The 20,130-nt window shown below is 57.4% G+C and overlaps 1 protein-coding gene across 11 annotated transcripts in view; it reads left to right on the top strand.

Annotated features, from left to right (window-relative positions):
• The window catches only part of ELFN1 (extracellular leucine rich repeat and fibronectin type III domain containing 1), a 71,838-nt gene that overhangs the window by 39,259 nt on the left and 12,449 nt on the right, over positions 1-20,130 (top strand). The window contains exon 3 of one of the 11 annotated variants that reach the window (XR_014254898.1): positions 10,693-11,719. The exons of the other annotated variants lie outside the window; for them this stretch is intronic. The gene's annotated coding sequence lies outside the window, so the exon portion shown is untranslated. Of the gene's footprint in view, positions 1-10,692; positions 11,720-20,130 lie in introns of those variants that run through there. 11 annotated transcript variants of the gene reach the window in all.

The raw sequence follows: 20,130 nt of genomic DNA, 5'->3' as shown, positions 1-20,130 counted from the left end.
AGGGCGGGCAGGCTTGGCATGGGAGAGGGGCAGAGCGCAGGCGCGCGCAGCTGGAACTCGTGGGCCTCGCGGGGTGGAGCGCTGGGCTGGGACCGGGTCACGGGGTTAAGCCGCCTGGTCCCTGCGCCTTCCGTCGTTCTCCAGACGGCCATCGAGTGCCTGCCGTTTGCCGGACCCTGGGCATGGTGGGTGGAGACCCCTGTCCCTCCAGGCGCCTCCAGGTTTCGCAGGAGGGAAGGGTGTGGGCACGCACAGTCCGTGCTGCACCGTGGCCCCCCGTCTCTTTAGCTGATATCATCCAGGACGTCGGGCTTGGGGGTGGGCTGGGCTCTGACCCCGTCACTGCCACCAACTCCGTGTGACAGAGACCGGCACCTGCCCCTCAGGGGGCCTTAGTTTCCCATATGAACTATGGTGGGGTCCCCAAGAAACTTCTCCATGGATTTGTTGAGAAGTTGAGAAGACAGGACAGTCTAGGGTGGGGGTCAGCCCTGACCACACAGCAGCCTAAGACCCCCATGGGCGTCCAGACTGAGAACCGCACAGCAGTGGAGCGTGACACAGGAGTGGACAGGACACCCCAGAGGCCCAGGGCTGTGGCAGAGAGTGTGCACTTAGGGCCCGGCTGGGAGGATTCGGGGGTGCTGACCTCAGGCCATTGGCATGGCCGTGAGGGTGCAGGACAGCCAGGGTTTGGCTGAGGCTCTGGCATCAGCTCAGTCCTTTCCTACCCTGTGCCTTTGCTCACAGTGGTACCTTTGCCTGGAATATCCTCTCTCCAAGGTCCGTCTGTCTTTGGAGTGAATTCGGTGTCGGACAGACCCTACTCTGCTGAATTTTGGATGTAGAACGCTGGAGAGGTCACTCATTACCTCTGACCTCCCATGTTTTAAAAAATTTATTGAACTATAGTTGATTTACAATGGTGTGTTAATTTCTGCTGTACAGCAAAGTGATTCAGTTATACATATATATTCTTTTTCATTATGGTTTATCACAGGATTTTGAATATAGTTCTCTGTGCTATACAGTAGGACCTTGTTGTTTATCCATCCTATATGTAATAGTTCACATCTGCTAAACCCAAACTCCCAATCCATCCCTCCCCCACCACCCTCCCCGTTGGCAACCTCGAGTTTGTCCTCTATGTCTGTGAGTCTGTTTCTGTTTCGTAGGTAAGTTCATGTCGTACTTTATTTCATTTTATTTATTTATTAATTTTTGGACGCATCGCGCCGCATGTGGGACCTTAGTTCCCCAACTAGGGATTGCACCTGCGCCCCCTGCATTGGAAGTGTGGAATCTTAACCCTTGGACCGCCAGGGAAGTCCCTGTGTCGTATTTTAGATTCCACATATAAGTGATATCATAAGGTATTTGTCATTCTCTTTCTGACTGACTTCGCTTATGACCTCACATTTTTTAAATCGGTAAAACAGAGATTAATAATCTCTCCCTTAAGGAGAGCGTTCAGTGGGATGTGTGAATTGCCTGGTGTACAGTAGGCGCTCAGGAAACAGTAATGGGTATCACCCCTTGCCCCCCCAGCATGAAATGGGAGTGTCTCTGGTCCATCACTTTGGATAAATGTTAGTTCTTCCCTTCCTTCCAAGGTGCCCGCTCTCCCCAGCCCATGTCAAGTTCGGGCTCACCCGAGCTAGTCCGGGACCCCCACGGCCGGGGGGCACCCCCCTCGTGCCCTGGCCCTGGCTGCGTGCTCCGCGGGCAGCCTCCTGAGCCTGGCGGGAGGCAGACACTGAATGAATGTTTGTGGGATGAATGGATGGGACGTTTCCCAGCCCCGCGCCACCTGAGAAGGCAGGTGGCAAAGCAGATGGTGGTGCTCCTGCAGGGTCTGGCGAGGGAACCCGCGCCGTGCACTAGGTCTTCTCCAGGAACCTGGGGGTTGGGCTGTTTTCCCTGAGATCCCTTCCAGATAGAACATTTTGTCATTCAGCGACTCGAACTTTCTTGGTCTATTCTTGCCTCCTTCCTCCTCCGTTTCCTGGTCCTAAGGCCTCGTCCCTAGAAGTGTCTTTTATTGAAGCAATGACTAAAGAGTCCAGAAGGAACCTTCTGAGTGTTCTGGTGACCCCAGGTGACCTGTCAGGGCCAGCTCTGGGCCGGCACTGTACTCGGCACCAGGGACAGAGCCCAGCGAGCGGCCCTGGGCTATGGGTGGTGGGTGAGAGGGAGTTCTGGGAGCTGGCAGAGCTGGAACCCAGCCCCCCTCTGTAAGACCCCTCCCCTCCCTAGGCCTCGGTTTTCTTCTTTGAGAAATGGGGGTGATGCTTTCCCCAGCAGAGCTGGCATGACATAAGGGTGACTTGCCACCCAGCACCGTCAGGACCCGCCCCCTCCCCTCCTGCACATCCCAGCCCCTCCCCCAGCCCTCCAGCTCGTCCTGGTTCCCCGCCCCCATCTCTCCAAGGAGCGGAGTTATTTATCTGCCTGATGGTGACAGGCAGCAGTGGCTGGAGTTCGAGCTGCTGTCCGGAGATCAGCTGGCAGCTGCAGAGCAAACAGCCCGAGCTAATTAGCAAAAGGTCACGCCCGCTCCTGGAGGCCCGGCTTTTGAAGTCGGGGCCTCACACAGACAGGCTGGAAGGCACTGAGACTTTGAGTTAGTGGCTTGGTTACCAGGACGGCTTCAGACCCCTGCTCACAGCTCATCACCTGATTGCCCAGCACGCAGCTCTGAGCTCCACCTTTTAGAGATTCCCAGCGCCAGGGGTCCAGCCATCCACTCCCTGCCCCAGGCAGGACAGACAACGGAGATCAGCCCCCAGCCTTCATCCCGCCCGGAGCTCAGGGGCAGACAGTCCCCAGCAGCCGAAGTGCAGGGCTGGGCAGTAGCCACCCATGTTAGCCCCCCCCGCCCCCCATCCCCGTCTCACACACACACACACACACACACACACACACACACACACACACACACTCACACTCACACACATTCCCTCTGACTGTGTTCTTACTGTTTTTCTCTAAGTAAATTTACTTTTTAAAAACTTAAATACATTTATTTAAAAGGGAACTTTTATGGCACTACTACAAATGGAAAACAAGCCTCCTTTTCCATAAATAGAATTCATAATCATAAAAATAAATTCAGTGGAAACAAAGCAATGTTATTATATTCTAGTTGGATGCCGCGGCCCAGAGGAAGCTCAGAGCCCAAGGCCTGCTATCGCTTTATTAAAAAGGGAAAACAGCAAGTGTGCACAGGTGTTCAAGACTTACTAGCCCTGATCTGAGACTTTCTTTTGATGTAATCAGCAGCACTGAAAAGAATTAAATTAAGAGTAACTGTCTAATGAAATTATTCAGCATTATTTTTTGCTGTGTCAGCTAGGGATTGAATTTGGCCGAACAAGACAGAAAGCTGACACTTGTGTGGTTGAACCCCATGTAGCGATTCATTTTTCTCACGTAAAGAGTGCAGCAGTGGAGGTGGTACACAGTCTAAGGAAGTTATCAGCAATTCAGTTTCCTTGTAACTGCCCCCTTGGCCAGTCTTAGCATTTGTCCTCATGGCCTCCAGATGGCTGCTGTGCCTCCAGCCATCGTATCTGCATCTCAGGTGGGAAAAGCAGAGGAGAAGGGAAGGGAGTATACTGGCCGAGTCTGTTCCTTGTTATCAGGATAACAACCTGAGCCTGTTCTCTTGCCCACTGTGGTCCACTACTGCCTAATGGTTGGTTCTCACTAAATGGTTCCTCTGTCGCATACTTACTTGGTGCCTACTGTTTTCCAGGCAGTAGACCCCTGCCCTGTGTTCACGAGGCCACGTGCTGGCCTTTGTGAGATGAGTCGTGGCCCCGCCTCAGGGCATTCTTCCCCACTCCACCCCACACCTGGCTCCTGCTGCCCACAGTGGGCTCAGCTCAAGGGTGGCTCTGCCTCAGTCGCATTTCTCCTCCCCGCGGACCCACGCTGCCCTAGCCCCCTGCGGGGGTGTCCAGTCAGCTTGTACAGAGCTGCCCTGGATGGGGGAGCGTCTCTCCCCTCTCCCACAGCCTCTTGGGCCCTGGATCCCTGTGCTCCCCCTTTGGCCTCCGGCAAAGCCCCTCCTTGGCCTTTGTGTCCCTCCAGCCATCTGGTGGGCCAGGCTTGCGGGGCCACGTTTCTGCTCCTAGACCTTAACTTGTCTTTTCATTTCCTCCTAGAACGTGCGTCCTGTGGTTCCTGAAGTGAATTAGCAGGAGGAGGGTCGAGCCTCGGGGCGCCTCCTGTTCTGGGCTGTCTCTGGCTGGGCAGGCCCTGGATACCCCTTCTCCTTCAGGCCAGAGCTCCTGGGTTGAGCCTGCGGCCCCTTGCACCCATCTCTGCTGCGGGTTTTTCCTTCCGCCTGAGCTCCTTCTCGCCCCCTCCCTCGTAGACCTGACCTCTGCCTCTGACTTCTGACCTGTCTCTTTAGCACCACTGCCAGGGACCCACTCTAGGTCCCAGATTTAAATATGGGTCCCAGTGCTGGCCAGCTGTGCAGTCAGGGGCAAGTCGCTTAACCTCTCTGTTCTTTGTACGATGGGGGTGTGGCAGCTGCGGGCGGGGCCCTTCGATGAAGTGAATGAGAGGCACCGAGGAGCACCTCACCTCTGCCTCCTCCCCTGCCGTCCCCCCTCGCCACCTCCTCCTTCGTGGATGTCCACATCCTGCACACGTGTGCAAATGCCTCTCTGTGCGTATGTGTCCCCACGATCCCGGGGGGGCCCCGTGCTCCGCCCTGCCCTCCCCGTCCTCCTCCGCATGCTCAGCCCCAGTGACTCACAGCCAGGGCTGCAGCCGGAGTGGGTCGGGGTGTGCGGGGAGCGGGAGGGTCCGGGGAGGGGAGGCCGCTGCCCAGGCCGGGATGATGACAGCTGTGGGGGTGATGGGAGGGGGGAATTGGGTGAAGAGTGGGGTTTGGAGCAGGCCAGAGAGGGCGGCAGGCACGGGGCATGGGAGCCGGAGGGGAAACCAGCAGACAGTTGTTTTCTCGTCGTGGTGATTTGATATGGACGTGACCCAGAGCGCTGGAGAAGCTCCTCTGCCGGGATGTTCAGGGGGGAGGGAAGGGCGGAGGGAGCGAGGATGCATTTACTGACCACCCACTGTGTGCAGCCCTCTCCACGCCAGAGCTCACCCCCCACAGTGGCCCTGAGTGACAGGCGTCACTGCTGTGACCGCCCCCAGGAAATGGAGGTGGGGAAAGGTTGAGGGTCCTGCCCAGCGCCGCGCCCAGGGCTCCCACTCTCACTCCCCGTCCTGCAGCCTCGCTGCTGTCTGCATAGACAGCAAGGATGCCTGGAGCCCACAAGGGCTCGCTGCCTGGCCTGGCCCCGGACCCGTGAATGCCTCTGGCCTGGTCGCTTGCAGTTTGGCCCTGAAATGCTGAGCGCATCTGGCCGGCTGCAGTTCCAGGCTGACCCGCCAACACTGAGGCTCCTGGGGAGGGTGGGCAGAGGTGGGCGCTGTGCTTGGTCTGTGCAGCTGGAGGGCCAGGCCTGGCTGGGGATGGGGCTCCCGTGGGCCTTGAGCCTTCCAGACAGGATGTGTGAGTGCACGCCGAGCTCAGAGGAGAAGCAGACCGGACAGAGCCGGCTTCCTGGAGGGAAGGATGGGCAGGCCTTGGGGTGGGTGGCGAAGAGGAGGCCTTTCCAGATGTGAGAAATGGTGTTTCCATAGCACTTGGCATGCACACAGCGTAGGACGTGGCCCGGGCCTGGGCCGTGGTGGGAGGGTGGAGAGAGGTAGGATGGAGGGTGGAGAGAGGTAGGGTGGAGGGTGCAGAGAGGTAGGATGGAGGGTGGAGAGAGGTAGGGTGGAGGGTGGAGAGAGGTAGGATGGAGGGTGGAGAGAGGTAGGGTGGAGGGTGGAGAGAGGTAGGGTGGAGGGTGGAGAGAGGTAGGGTGGAGGGTGGAGAGAGGTAGGGTGGAGGGTGGAGAGAGGTAGGGTGGAGGGTGGAGAGAGGTAGGGTGGAGGGTGGAGAGAGGTAGGGTGGAGGGTGGCAGGGACAAGCTTGCAGGGTGTGTGGTGGGGGTGCCAGTCCTGCCTCTCCTTTGTTCCCGGCTCCCGGAGCATCTCCAGATCCCACTGAGCTCTCTCCCTAGTAATCTGTCCCCCGAGTGAGAAGGCCCTCATCTGTATTAGTAAGCTGTTAAAGTTCTCCAAAAATACGATAATTCAAATGAGATAGAACTTTATTTCTTGTTCACAAAGCAGCCCAGAAGTCTGCGGCCCAGGGCTGGTAGGGCAGCTCTGTCACTATAACCTGTGGCTTCTGTGTCTGGGACCAAAGTGGCTGCTCCGTTTCCCACCATCACATCTGCATCCTAACTGGGCAAGGTGCATGCATGCCCATTCCTTTTAAGGGAGTGATTCAGCAGTGGTGCCCTTCAACCTCCACTTACATCCCGTCGGCTGGAACTGAGTCATAGGCCCTGCCTATCTGCAAGGGAGGCTGGGAACCACAGTCTTTACGTGGGTCCAGTAGTAAAGGAAGAGGAGGATAGAAACTGGTGACCAACAAGAGAGCTTGGTCACACATTCTTCTTGGACGTCCTGTGGCCTCAGGACCTGTGGGGAGAAGAAGCAGGTGCAGGGCATCCTTGGCCGGCCTGGCTGGTGAATGGGGGATGGGGCTGGCGTGCGACTGGTCCGCTCCCAGAGCCTCACTGGTCTGGGCAGGAAGCTTGCCGTTACTGAAAGTTATGGAGCAAGAGGAAATCATTAGTACATTTTGAATGGAAAGGTCCCCTAGCAAGAGGGTGACTCTGTAATTTAGTGTCCAAACCAGAAACACTTTTGAGAGTAAAAAGAGGCGGTATTAATAATTACACTGAAACAGGGCAAACCAGGATGTGTGGTCACCCTACCTAGAGATAGATTATCTTGTCTGTTTCCTGTTTATGGACAGTGAAGCCCCCAGACCCTGTGTTAGTGACACATGGTCTCAGCCATGTCCTCCTTTCTCCTTCTCAGCACGGCCGTCAGCCTCTCTGAGCCTGGGCTTCTGCGGTGCTGAGGGTGGGATGTCCCCGAGGCAGGGAGCTTGCGGTTCCCCGTTTAGGCCTCTACGGAGCATCTAGGGCCAGCCCAGAGCTGTCCATGGTTCTGAGCACCTGCACAGAGTCAGGGCGCTGAATGCTGCCCGCCCCTGCCGCTTCTCCACACCCCAGGGCCACCCTCCCCACCAACAGGGCCAGGTCTGGGTCAGGCAGCCCCGACCTCCCCCTAGACCCCTCCCCCTCCTTCCTCCTTGGGAGTCTGGTCTGCACACACCCATCCGTGAAGATACCCATCGCTCAGAGATGGCTCCCTCCCCCGCACCCCGTCAGCCCCTCTGTCCATCCTCGGCTCACGGCGTGGGCACCTGGTCTCCCTGCACATGCCAGTCTTGTCCCCCACCTGCCCCTGCCCCTCTTTAGTGTGTTCTGAGCCCTTGCAGCCTGGGCTGTGTGTGTGTTAGGCAGGTTCTAGCACAGGTGCTACTCACCTGATACACATGGAGGAGACCTCTGGGACGTGCCCTGATCCCAGCTCATCTGTGAAATCGGGACCCCAATAATTCCAGCTCCCTGTGACTTGAGAGGTTCCCACGTGCCCGGGACTCAGTGGCCCGGATCACACCTTCTGTCCTGAAACATCTGCTTCTCTGCTCTTGGCATCTGCGTCCTCCGGCCTCCGGACACACTTCCCTCTCAGGTGTCCCTAAGTGTGGGTCCTCCTGAAGTCCCTGCCCACGCTTTCTTCTCATGCTGTGCCCTTTCCCTGCCCGGCCTCAGCCACACCGTGCAGGCAGCGCCTGGACCATCTCCCCCCCTGCCCGGTCTTCTCTGCCCAGCCCAGGCCTTGGGCATCTCCCCTCATCCTCCGTCACAGGCACCCCGAGCTCGGCATGGCTCTGACTGTACCAGTTCATCATCACTCACTGCCCCTGGTCTCCCACCACCCAGTAAATCTCCAGGTGACATTGGTCTGACCTCCTAAGTACCCCCTTTCTCTCTCTCTCTCGAATCTTTTATTGGAGCGTAACAGACAGAAAAGTGCAGGAGTCACAAGTATGTTTAGCTCATTAAACTTTGATGAACCGGACACACTCGTGTCCCTGGGACCCAGATCAAGGGCATCACCAGCCCCCTGAGGCCCTCATGTCCCCTTCCAGTCACCGCCCCGAGGGTAACCACTAGCCTTCCCATAACCACACTCTGCCCATTTTGGAACTCTGTGTAAATGGTTCGCTCAACCTTGTGTGTGTGACTTTCATCACACTGTTGCGTCCTCAGGGCTTGCCCGTCCTGTTGCCGGGTCATTGCCGTCCCATGGTGTGGATGTACCGCCGTGTGCTGTCCGGGCTCTTGTTGACGGGCACCGGCTAGTGTCCAGCTGGGGCTATTACGAATAGCGCTGCTGTGCATCTGAGTCTCCCTGCGCACGCGTGTGCGCGTTTCCGTCGGGTATTGTCTGTGTCTCGTGGCTTCTTCCCCTTATCTCTCCGTTTCCCTCCACGAGCCAGCCCAGAACCCCCGTCCTCCCTCCTTCAGTGACTGTTGCAGCTTCCTCTCTATTCTCTGCACACCCACTGTTTACTGCAATAGTTCATTCTCCGTCAACAGCCAGGGTGATCATTCCTCCTCTCTACTGAACCTTCAGTGGCTCCCCAGTGCCCCCGGGCTGAGAGCAGAGCTCCCAGCAGGTCTGCCCCAGTGGGTTCCTTTCACCCCATCAACCCCACCTTCCAAGTTCCAGCTCTTCCGGCCTCTGTACTTCCTCATAGGCCCTGCCCGTCTTTTCGCTGGGCTCACCTATGGCCTTTGCATAGCCAAGCTCTCTCTTAGGTCTCTGGGAACACTGGCCGGACCTGGACCCCTGGACTGATCCCCTTCCGCCAGCTCCCCGCAGCGCTATCTCACGATTACATCTCGCTCGTGCCACGTGGAGCTCTGTCTCCCCCACCAGACCGGCAATTCCAAGACATCGGTCTTACTGTCCTCTGCATCCCAGTTGGCCCAGCATCTGGCACGTGGGGGGGACTTGCTTGCCATTTGTCTGTGTGATGTGGGCGGGCAGGGTGGGAGCCACGGTCCCGTTTTGCAGGCGAGAATCAGGGGCTCAGAGACTGAGGTGCTCAGAGTCACCCGGGCCGCTGGAAGAGGAGATGTGTTGGACGGCTGTTCACACCGAGTCCATGGGGAGCTGCTTCCTGGGGCCCCCGGCAGATCTGTGCCGCCGTCGTGAAAACCAGAGACATAGCAGGGCCCAGAGGACTCGTTTCAAATGGGGGTGATGGGGGTGGTGACGAGCGCTGAGACCAGGAAGGAACAGGTTCCTGGGGGGCAGGTGGCACCTGCAGGCCCGGCCTCCTCTTTCTCAGCCCTGAGACAGCATCCCGGCACGTCTCCCCCGTGAGCTCCGTGTGGCCTGGAGCTGTCCCAGGAGACGCCTCTCCTCTCCAGCCCCACTCCCACCCCCGTTTCCCTCATCACGAGGAAACCCAAGTTCTCTCTGGGACGCAGCCTGGGACCACCACCCACCCGCTCTGCTGGGAAGAGGAGGGTGGGACCAGCCAGGGGTCCCAAGTCTCCAGCCGGGGCCCCGGAAGTCCTCACCCACCTTTGATTTCTCAAGAGGTGTCCAGCTCCCCTCAAGGCCCGTCCAGCCTCCAGAGAGGGGCAGCGGGCCCACCCCACAACCAGTGTCAGCCCCCAGCCCGGTGCAGCAGAGAGCGCCCCGAGGCCGTGTGCTGGGGAAGGACCGGGCACCCACCTTCACCGACCCAGCCGGACCCAGTAGGGCGGGTGGGGACCAGACAGCCCCCTGCCTGGCATCATGAGCCAGGAATGTGGCCAGTGTGGATCCCGAGGTCCTTGAAGGCCCTTCCTGCTTCGGGCTTCGTGGGCCCCGAGACCACCTCTCCCTTCCTGGACTGGATCCCCTCCTCCCCTGAGCCCCCCCATCTTTGTACTTGGGCCCCCCTTCCACAGACCCGGCTGTTACGATTACTTTTTATTTTATAACGTAAGACATCCTTACATTATTGTTGGAAGTACTGATGCCTGGATGCTGAGACTTAGCTCAGACCTCTGGCACTGAGACGGTCCAGCGGGCAGCCCGTGCCGTCCGCCTGGTCCAGGTCCCAACCTGGCCACTCACTGACGTGCGCCTCGCCCTTGGGGTGCCTCAGTTTCCTCGTCTGTCAAATGAGACCCATCATCGTGTTGCTTTGTGTTTAATAGCATTTAAATACGCGTGTCAGCACTTGTAAAATCAAACATTTGATAACAGTTATCTGGCGTGATTATAACTAATTCTCTCAGCCCTGTGGGGCTTTCTGATGAGGAAGCAGTGACACAGAGATTTAGCGGCTTGCCCAAGGCCCTCATCTGGCGAGTGGCAACTCGTCTGCAGAGCCAGCTCTCAGGCCCTCTGCTCTGGCACCCTGTTTGTGGGGGACGTGCAGGCAGAAGGGAACCAGCTACAGGGTTAATCACTTGCACGACCTCCTCCTGGACTCCCAGCCCCAGGGCTGCTGCATGGCCCTGATGTCCTGGCGCGGGGTTGGGGTCGGGGTACAGAGGAGCCCTCTGGAGAAGGGCTCAGGACAACCGGGCCCTCGTCCTGGGTCTGCCGTGACCTTGCTGTGTGACCCAGGGAAAATTCCTTGCCCTTTCTGGGCTATGAGTACAAGCCCTTAGAGGGCAGAGGCCAGAGCTGGAAGGTTCTCTTGATGTGACTCCTCAGGCTCGCAGGGACAGCACAGCGAGGGCTGGCACCTTGCTGGACGGTTCACCCTGTTTGCCCTGCCTCCCTGGCGGGGTTCTTGGCAGGCCGTAGGTGCTTTAAATTCTTTGTCGGCTGGGTGGGAGAGGCAGGCGCGTCAGAGCTGTCGGCTCGTGAGACGGGGATTCGGCCTCTCCCGGGAACCGATGCAGAGAGCGTTACGCATCTGCCCAGCCTGCCAAGTTCAATGGTCACACGGTTCCTCAGCGCCTGGTGGAGGCCGGGCCTGGCTGGAGGGACCCAGGGTGGACGAGGACCTCTGCAGGGGGTCGCTAGCGTGGCTCTGTCCACCAGGGGTCGTGAAGCCTGTGATACAGAGAGGCCCCGGAAAGAAGGCAGGAAGGCTCGGGCTCCAGCCCGCCCTCCGTCCTCACCACCCCCCGAACCCACTCCTGTGGTCCTGACACCCCTCTCCTCTCTGGCCTCAGTGTTTCCATCTGTGCAGTGGGAGCCTTGCATCACGCGTCCTTGAAGGCCCTTGGCCAGCAACCCCAGGGATCAAGTTCGGGGCTGGTACCTGTCATCCTCTGCTCAATGGCTGTGAAACTGACAGCCTTCTGCCCCAGCCCTGGGACTGGCCAAGCTGGTCAACAGCCCGAGTGGCCTGGGCTTGGTCCTCGGGGCCTGGAAACAAAGCACAGACCAAACGGTGCCCCAGCTAGGCCAGTGGGGCCTTGAGACAGAAACCGGAGTCGGGTCCTGTGGGGGCTGTGTTTTTAAAGCTCACAAGTGATTCTGGTGGTTTTCCTGGTTTAGGAACCACTGCTCTAGTCTACCCCCCTCCAGTGGGAGTGCCTGCTCTGATGCCTGCCTCTCTTTGCACACCTCTGGCGACGGGGAGCTCAGTCTCACACGGCAGCCCATTCCTTTTCAAAACATTTTAAAATCTCTTGTAAAATATTAAGACGTCTCAAATATTGAAGAAATCTCTAATAAATATTTCACTAGTTATAAAATATTTAATGTAGCCCGAGGTATGAAGAATGATACCATGGGTACCTGAAAGCTCTCCCTAACCTGCATCACTGCCTGGGTCGTAGGGAAGCCCTGGAGGGGACAGAGGGCCGCGTTCAAGTGCCCCCACCACCCCCTGCCCCGCCCGACGCCTCTGTGTGCCCCTCTCAGACCCTCTCCCCCCTTTTCCTTATAAGTTTTTAATGGTGGTTAGATACACACAACATATAAGTTACTGTCTAAGTGTGCAGGTCAGGAACGTTAAGCACATTGTCGTGCCGCCATCCCCACCGTCACCCCCGGGGCTCATCCTGCTCCCCTCCCCCTTAAAGTAAGTCCTTCACTAAGTTTTGTGATGATTATTCTACTGCGTTTTTTGCTTGCACTCTGTATGAGCCCCGCGTCGTGCGCGGAGGCCCGGGTTGTGGGCGGCTGCGCATGCGCGGCTCGGAGGCGCCCGTCCCTGCCGTGTAGCGCTCACCGGGCGCGTGCCACGTGCTTTAGTCAGGTCTCTCGGAGGACCCCTCGGTTCGGTCGCGCACGTCCTCGGACCCCTCGCAGCTTCTCTGGGGTGCAGGCAGCACCCAGAATGAATTTTGGCTCACGGGCTACGTGCATCTTTGCCTTCGCGGTGCCGCCCCGGTTGCTTTCCAGCAAGGCCGGCTGGCTCAGGCTCGCATCAGCAGGCCCTGGGAGTCCTCCAGTGGTCACACGCAGTGTCCACACACAGGCTCCGCCCCTCTGCCCTCCGCACGCCCTGTGGGGACGGAGCCAAACACCCCCGTTGCCTCCTGCCTTTCCTCGGACCCCCGGGTTTTGCGTGTGCCCTTCACCAGGGTCACTCGCCTTGGAACACTGATCTTTTGGCCCCGTGACGGACGTGTGGTCACACACACAGGCTCTGGGGCCAAACTGCCTGGGTTTGAACCCTGCCCCACCACTGAGTAGCCGTGGAAACTCAGGCAAGTTAATAGACATCTCTGTGCCTCTTCTGTAAAACGGATAACAGTACTGACTTCACCAGATTGGTTTAAGTATATAATGTGAATAGACGTAAAGCTGTCAGAAGAGTGGCGCCCAGTAGGTGCTTTACGAGTGTGAGCTTTTATTATCCCCTGTGAGGTCTGGAACCCGGCCCTCCGGAGCAGTGCCAGATCACCACCCCCTCTGTTCTACCTGATGTAGACCTCTATTAAGTCAGCCTGAGTTCCCTTCTCAGGCTGCTGCATTCACCTGTTGAGGCTGCTCTTGCCTCTTTCTTTTCGCTGTGAGTGACGTGGGGCCACGCTTCTCTGCTGACCTCCTTCCTGGCATGTTTTTGACGCGTGTAATTCACTGAGGTGGATTTGACCCGTTACTCCAGCTGGAGGGAATGCTTGGACCCTGGTCCCCACCTCCAGCCTCTGTCCCCTTCCCGCAGGCTCTCAGAGTTCGTCCAAACTGCTGCTCACCTTGAGAAGCAGGTGAGGACAGAGCCACGGACCACCCAGACACCACTGGGGGTGCCCCTGGTCCTCTGAGTGACGTGGTCTGTGTCACTCTCCGTGCCCACCGCTCTGCCCCCACGAAGGTCAGACTCTCCTCCGGGAGCCCTCTGGGATTAGGGCCTGGGGGCAGCTGCCCCTGGCACCCCAACACCCGGCGGGCAGCAGAGGCCGGGCACCACGTTCAGGGGAGATTGAGCCAGGGAATGGGGTGGTGACCTCGCGGCAGCCTGGGGTGGCGACACCACGTGCCAGAGGGAGGCCGCCTTGCCTGAAATCCCGCCCACAGCCGCCCCCCGGGTCCCGGCACTAGCCAGGGGGACAAGCGGTGACCGGCGTGTGTGGCCTGCAAACCCGGAGCAGAGTCACAGACGCCCGGCAGACGGTGGCGGGGTGCGGCAGGACTCAGCTCGGCGAGGAAGGACTGTCAGGAGGGGCGCCGCCCTCGCCCCCCACTCGGGCCGATTCCAGCCTCGTCGGTCACACGGAACGCTGACTGTCCTCCAGCTGCTCTGCCGCTGCCCCTGCCCGCTGTGGGGCGGGGCTTACACTCTCGTGCGACGCGTGTGCCTGTGCGTGCGCAGTACGGCGGGGGGGCAGGTGGTACACCCAAACCCGAGGGGTTAGAGCCTGGGGACACACACACACGCGCACACGGTCACACTCAGTGACACACATACAACCACGGTCACAGCCACATACAGTCACACACACACACACACACACACACACGCACGCACCCCCAGCAGGTCTCAGGCTGTAACATGCTGGCCTCCAGGCCCCCACCTGCCGGGGGCTGACCCCTCCCAGCCCTGTGCCCCCCACCCCGCCTGCGGCCCTGGGATGGGGACCCGGGGGCACCAGCGGGCTCTGGGGGACGCCTCTGTCTCACCGGGGGGCGGGGCGGCGCCCCCGCCCCTCCCCCCTCACCCCCCGGGCCCTTTGGAGCACGTGAGTGCAGCTCTTTGGGCGGCAGCAGCACATGCCCCGCCCGGCCTCTTGCTCAGATGTCTGCAGCAGCTCCCCGCGCCCACTGCCCAGGCAGGACTGCCCCACCCCACACGGCGGCCTCCGGGACCCCTGGGTCTCAGGGACCTGGGGTAGGAGCTGCTGCAGAGGGGGCCCGCCATCCGGGGGGATCTGCCAGTCACGTCTGGCCCCAGGAGGGTCCCCCAGCCCCCTCTTCTCCCGTCTCCTCCTGAGTACAGACCAGCGGGGGATGGGGGCTGAGGTCGTGTGTCCCACACCTAGAGGGGAGGCCGTCAGTGCAGGCTGGCTGGGCGGGGGGGGATGTGAACCCGTCACGTGGAGCAGCGAGGGGTCCTCTGGGCCGGCTGGGATGCCCCCACCTCAGCGGAGTCTCTGCTCCGCGGGCATGTCCTGTGCAGTCTTACGACGCCCCTGCTCCTCTGGGGTGACTCACGCTTGTTGAGCCAGGAACTGTAGTCAGTGCTTTTCATGAGTCATTTTACAGATGAGGAGACTAAAGCCCAGAGTGGGTGAGCCACTTGCCCCGGGGCACACAGCACCAAGTGATCTAATTGAAGTCCAGGGTCAGGTTAGGGCTGTGCGATCCCATCGTTTGTGTTCTTCACACACACTCTGTGACCCATAAGGACAGCGACCTTGTCCTGTCCCTGTAAGTAGACACTCAGTAAACAGTGAGTGAGTGAAAGAATGACTGTGGGAAGAAGGTCGCCGCCACAGCGTTCAGGGCTGAGATGGGGGGTGGTGTGAGTCTCCAGGGCTGCCAGCCAAGGTCTCCCCACCACCTGCGTGGCTGAAGTGTGCAGCCTTGGTCTTCCTGCGGTAGCTGGAGATGATGGAGACAAGGCCTTTTATTCCGGTGGGGGGATCTCCTTAGGCTCAGGGCCAGGTAACTGGGGCTGAATCTTCCCTTTGCCTCCTTGGGACCTTCCAGCAGTGACCCAGTGACCTTCCAGCAGTCACCTCCCGGGCCGCCCAGGCCGGCTGCCCAGCCCCTGAGGGGGGCTTCTGCTCACCTGCTCTTTCCGCTTGCTGCCCCCAGCCCCTTCCCGGGCTCTGCCTGGCTGGAGGCTCCGGCCACATCCGCTAGTCCTTACTGTCACTCCCTTGGACTTGAGAGGGCCGTGGGTGGACCTCTGTCCTGTTTGCAGGGGACGGAGATGGGGGCTGAGAGCCCCGGGTCTGGGCTCACCCTCCCAACTCTTGACCGTCAGGAGGAAGCACCAGCCCTTTGCACGATCCTTCTTTGGGCCACAGAGCTGGAGGGCAGGGCCAGACCCAGATCCCAGGCGCCCTGGCCTCCACTTTCCGCCTCCCCAGCCCTGTGTTGTGGGGAGAGGCTCACCTCGGAGCCCCGAGTGGGAGCCCCTACCCGCTGGCCCCCCCCACCACCACCGGGGCTTCTCGGTGACTAGCATGAAAGCAACCTCTTCCAGAACAAACCCCTTCCTGGCATTTCGGCTATAATTAATGTTTGCTGTGTTATGAGGTGATTTTTTATGGACTGAGAGGCGGGGATTTACAGAGCTGGCCGGACGAGCAGAGGGGCAGCTGCAGGCAGCCCCCCGTCTGGGTCCAGCCCCACGTCCCCCCGGGAAAGATGCCGCCCCAACTCTCAGGCTCCCAGGCCTGGCCGCACCTTCTGACTTTGCTCAGACCGCCCCCCCCAGTCCCTCTGTCCCTGGACCACAGCCCTCCCCGAGCTCGGGTGCCGCGAGGACCTGACGCATGTGTTCTTTGTGCAAACCGGTGAGCACATGGGGTACAGTGCCTGTTCCCACTTTCCAGAAGAGACAGAAACGCTGGGTGATGTGCTGGCTCTGAAGCCGAGATCGAGGATCTGATGGCACCACTGGGTGCCGCCTCCTGTGAAGGGAGGGGATGGGGGACACACAGGCGCCCCCCCCGAGCCCAGCCCAGCGTGTTCACAAACACCATTGTGCTTCACTCTCCTGATGGCCCCGGGAGTGGGTGTCAATGGCTCCATTGGTCAGGAAAGTAAACTGAGTCTCAGAGAAGGTAAGAAAGTTCCACAAAACGGCCCAGCTGGTGAGCAGCAGGCCAGGGTCCCACGCGGCTCAGAGTCCGGCTCTCTCAGGCCGCTGCCCTGTGACTCAGACACTGACCGGCCTTCCCTGACCCCCCAAAACCAGACCCCCCTTTCTGAACTCCCGGTGTCCCTGCTGGCAGCATGGACAGGTCCTGCCGTGGGTTCTTGAAGATGAAAAGCTGGGCCCTCTGACAGATGAGGAGGGCAAGGCTCGGGGGACGGGGCCCACCCCTCCTGCGCTCACTGGCGCTCAGCCCTGTGTCAGTTGCTGCTGCGTAACAAACGACCCCAACCTCGGGGGCACAAGGGAGCCCGAGTTTGGCCCATGGCTTTGGGAGCAGGAGTTCGGGAAGGGCGCGGCCGCGTGGTTCACGGCAGCTCCGCGTGGCTTCAGCTGCTCGCCCTCCAGACCCCCACCCCCACCCCCGGGCCTGCAGCTTCTCCAGCACGTTGTGTTGGAAGCCGCTGGTTTTAGGTGGCAGGTCTTCCAAGAGACGGGAAATGGCTGCCAGGCTGGTTGAGGGCTGTGCCCGGGATGGACGCAGCTTCACTTCTGCCAGCGCTATTGGCCAGAGCGGTGTCGGGGCCCCCCAGCTTCCAGGGGTGCAGAGAGAGACCCCCCTCGTGGTGGAAGGGAGAGTCAGGTCCCATCACAGGCGAGATGGGAGGGGAAGTTCTGGGAAAACCGTCTGCTGTAGCAGTCGCGGCCTCACCTCCAGTGTGAAGCAGGGTTTCCCCTCATTTACAGGGGGCGTTCTGAGAATGTCTGTGCCTTTTACTCATCTGGGCCTAACGTGATGTCCACCTGTCCACACACAGACGACGCGGAACGTAAACCGGAAGGCCCTGTGAGGGTGGTGGTGCAATCCTAACCTCACCCGAGGGGGCTGCGGTCTCCCTCCGAGGCCCTGGGCAGCCCTGCCCCGGGGGCAGCCCTTCCCGCATTTCCCTGTTCTCGTGGAGGCCAGTGCTGGATTCACCAGATGAGATGCCTGTTGTAAGCTTTCCCAGCGGAGCTTTCTCTGCTGCTTACCCTGCTCTGAGCCGACCCTGACTCGTGTAAACCTGGAAGGAGCAAAAGACAAGTCAGGGGTGACATATCACTTGATAAAATGGCCATGCACTTTACAAAGTGGTTCATGGGATGTGTTTACACGGCTGTCCAGGGCACATCTGCTGTGGAGGCCCTGAGCTTGTAGAACCAGGAGGCCTCCATCAGAAGCAATCTGTCTGGAGGAAATCATCCCAGGTAGATGTGAGAAGGGCCCCAAGCCCCAAACTGTGAAGATGGTCCAGGAAATGAAACCCCAGAGGGATCTCGCCCATGAATAGTGGATCAAAAATCCTCAATAAGACACAGGCAAATTCAATTCCACAAAAATATTAGAGAGATAATCTGCCATGATTATGTAGGATTTATTGAAAGAATTCAGTGATGGCTTAATAGCAGAGAAATCTATTAATACAATACATAGTATGAGCAGCCCAGCCATAATGCCCTGTTAATAAATGACAAAAGGCATGTGATAAAATCCAGCACCACTCTCTGATTTTAAAGTAACTGCTAAAAATAGAACTAGAAAGACACTTCCTTATCACAGTAAAGAATCTGTGTCTCAATTCAACAGCCAGTGTCATTCCAAATGATGAGATTTTTAATGATTCCAATTCAAAAACTTTTATGCAAAAAAACCCAACAGTGGCCTTTATCATTGTCCAGATATTCTGGACGTAGCAATAAGACATGAAACAGAATTAAATGGGAAACAAGAAAGAATTGTAATTATTTGCAGACAATGTGATTTGAGACCTCAGAAACCCAAAAGAACCGAGTGAAAAAATAATTTAATATGAGAACTTGGTGAAGGTACTGGACTGCACAGAACACAGACATACACAAATCAATCATTTTTATCTGTACCAGCAACAGCTAGTCGGAAAACATAACGAAATAAACAGCCCCTAGTCACAATGGCAACCAGAAAAACCTCCATGGCATTCCTAGGAATGCATTTACAAGAAAAAATTAGGATCATTATGAAGCAGTCTGTAAAGTTTTCCTGAGAGATACCAAAGAAAACAAGAACAGTGAGATAAGCCGTGTTGGAATATTATAAAACCTGAAGGTTCTTCCAAAATTAATTTCTAGGTTCAGTGCAGTCCCATCCGCACCTTGGTGGCATGTTTTGAAGAGCTAGATAAAATCGTTCTAAAAGTTTACCTAGAAGAATATGCAACGGATGTCTTGCCTCCTAGATATGGAAGCTTCTTATAGAGACAGTGATTTATTTATTTATTTTTTTATTGAAGTCTATTTGATTTACAGTGTTGTGCTAGTTTCTGCTGTACAGCAAAGTGATTCAGTTATACGTATATACTTTCTCATATTCTTTTCCATTATGGCTTATCCTAGGATATTGAATATAGTTCCCTGTGCTATACAGTACGACCTTGTTGTTTATCCATCCTATATGTACTAGTTTGCATCTGCTAATCCCAAACTCCCAATCCCCCCCCTTTCCCTTGGCAACCACAAGTCTGTTCTCTATGTCTGCGAGGCTGTTTCTGTTTCATAAAAGTTCATTTGTGATTCCACATATTTTAGATTCCACATATAAGTGATATCATATGGTATTTGTCTTTCTCTGATTTACTTCGCTTAGTATGATAATCTCTAGGTCCATCCATGTTGCTGCAAATGGCATTATTTCATTCTTTTTTATGGCTGAGTAATATTCCATTGTATACATGTACCACATTTTCTTTATCCATTCATCTGTCGATAGACATTTAGGTTGCTTCCATGTCTTGGCTATTGTCAGTGGTGCTGCTATGAATGTAGGGGTGCGTGTATCTTTTCGAATTCAAGTTTTCGTCTTTTCTGGATATATGCCCAGGAGTGGGATTGCTGGATCATATGGTAGCTTTATTTTTAGTTTTTTAAGGGACCTCCATACTGTTCTCCATAGTGGCTGCACCAACTTACATTCCCACCCACAGTGTAGGAGGGTTCCCTGTTCTCCACACTCTCCAGCGTTGGTTATTTGTAGACCTTTTAATGACGGGCATTCTGGCCGGGGCTGCTTCGGTGTGTCCGGGGCGGGGGGGTGGTCAGTGGAAAAGAATAGTCCCCAGACAGAGGCCTCCTTAGAGGGTGACCGTGGAACAATTTATCACCCAAATGGGAATAATTTTCAAGTGAAAGGGGATCTATTAATAATTACTCCGGGACAAGAGGCATAAATAGAGAGCATCCCAGGAGAATCATGACATATGGCTGTCCTCCTTTACGGGTGATTGTGGATTGAATATTTTCACAAATTCAGTCAGCACACATTTCCTACTCCGTGCCTGGAAGGGCAAACAGGACCCAGGCCTGCTGGCCCAGGGCTTTCTGCCTGGGATCTGACTCTGGTGGGGAGAGACAGGGCGTCTGGTCTTTGCAGTATGGGGTCACAGTGGGGCCAGCACAGGCAGCTTTGGGATTACCGAGGGGAGTCCCCAGCCCCAACCTGGAGTCTGGCAGGGGGTGGTTGGGGTGATGGGCGGGGTTAGGGTTCCAGGCGGAGGAAACAGCGTCTCAGAGAAAATGTAAGAAGCGCAAGTTAATCTTTGCCTTGTAGGACAAGGGGCGTAACGGTGAGGGCCAGGCAGGGACCATCGCCAGGGTCTGGGTGGCCCGCTGGAGACGTGGGCTCATGGAGGGAACTGGGGAGCCATGCGGGGGGCAGGGGGGAGGAGGGGGACAGGCTTGACCCGCTGTGCCCTGTGGAAAGCACACTCCCGCCGGGGTGTGGGACGGAGCATACCACGTCAGGTGCAGGGAGTGGATTCTTCAGTAGATGTCAGGACAATTGGGTGCCTGTTCCAGGGGGTTTGGGGGGATCAGTTTTT

The sequence above is a fragment of the Balaenoptera physalus genome (assembly GCF_965194825.1).
Source record: "Balaenoptera physalus genome assembly, chromosome: 16".
In the NCBI taxonomy this organism is placed as follows: Eukaryota; Metazoa; Chordata; class Mammalia; order Artiodactyla; family Balaenopteridae; genus Balaenoptera; species Balaenoptera physalus.
The sequence above is the reverse complement of the archived record's forward strand: the minus strand, read 5'-3'. Positions and strand labels throughout refer to the sequence as shown.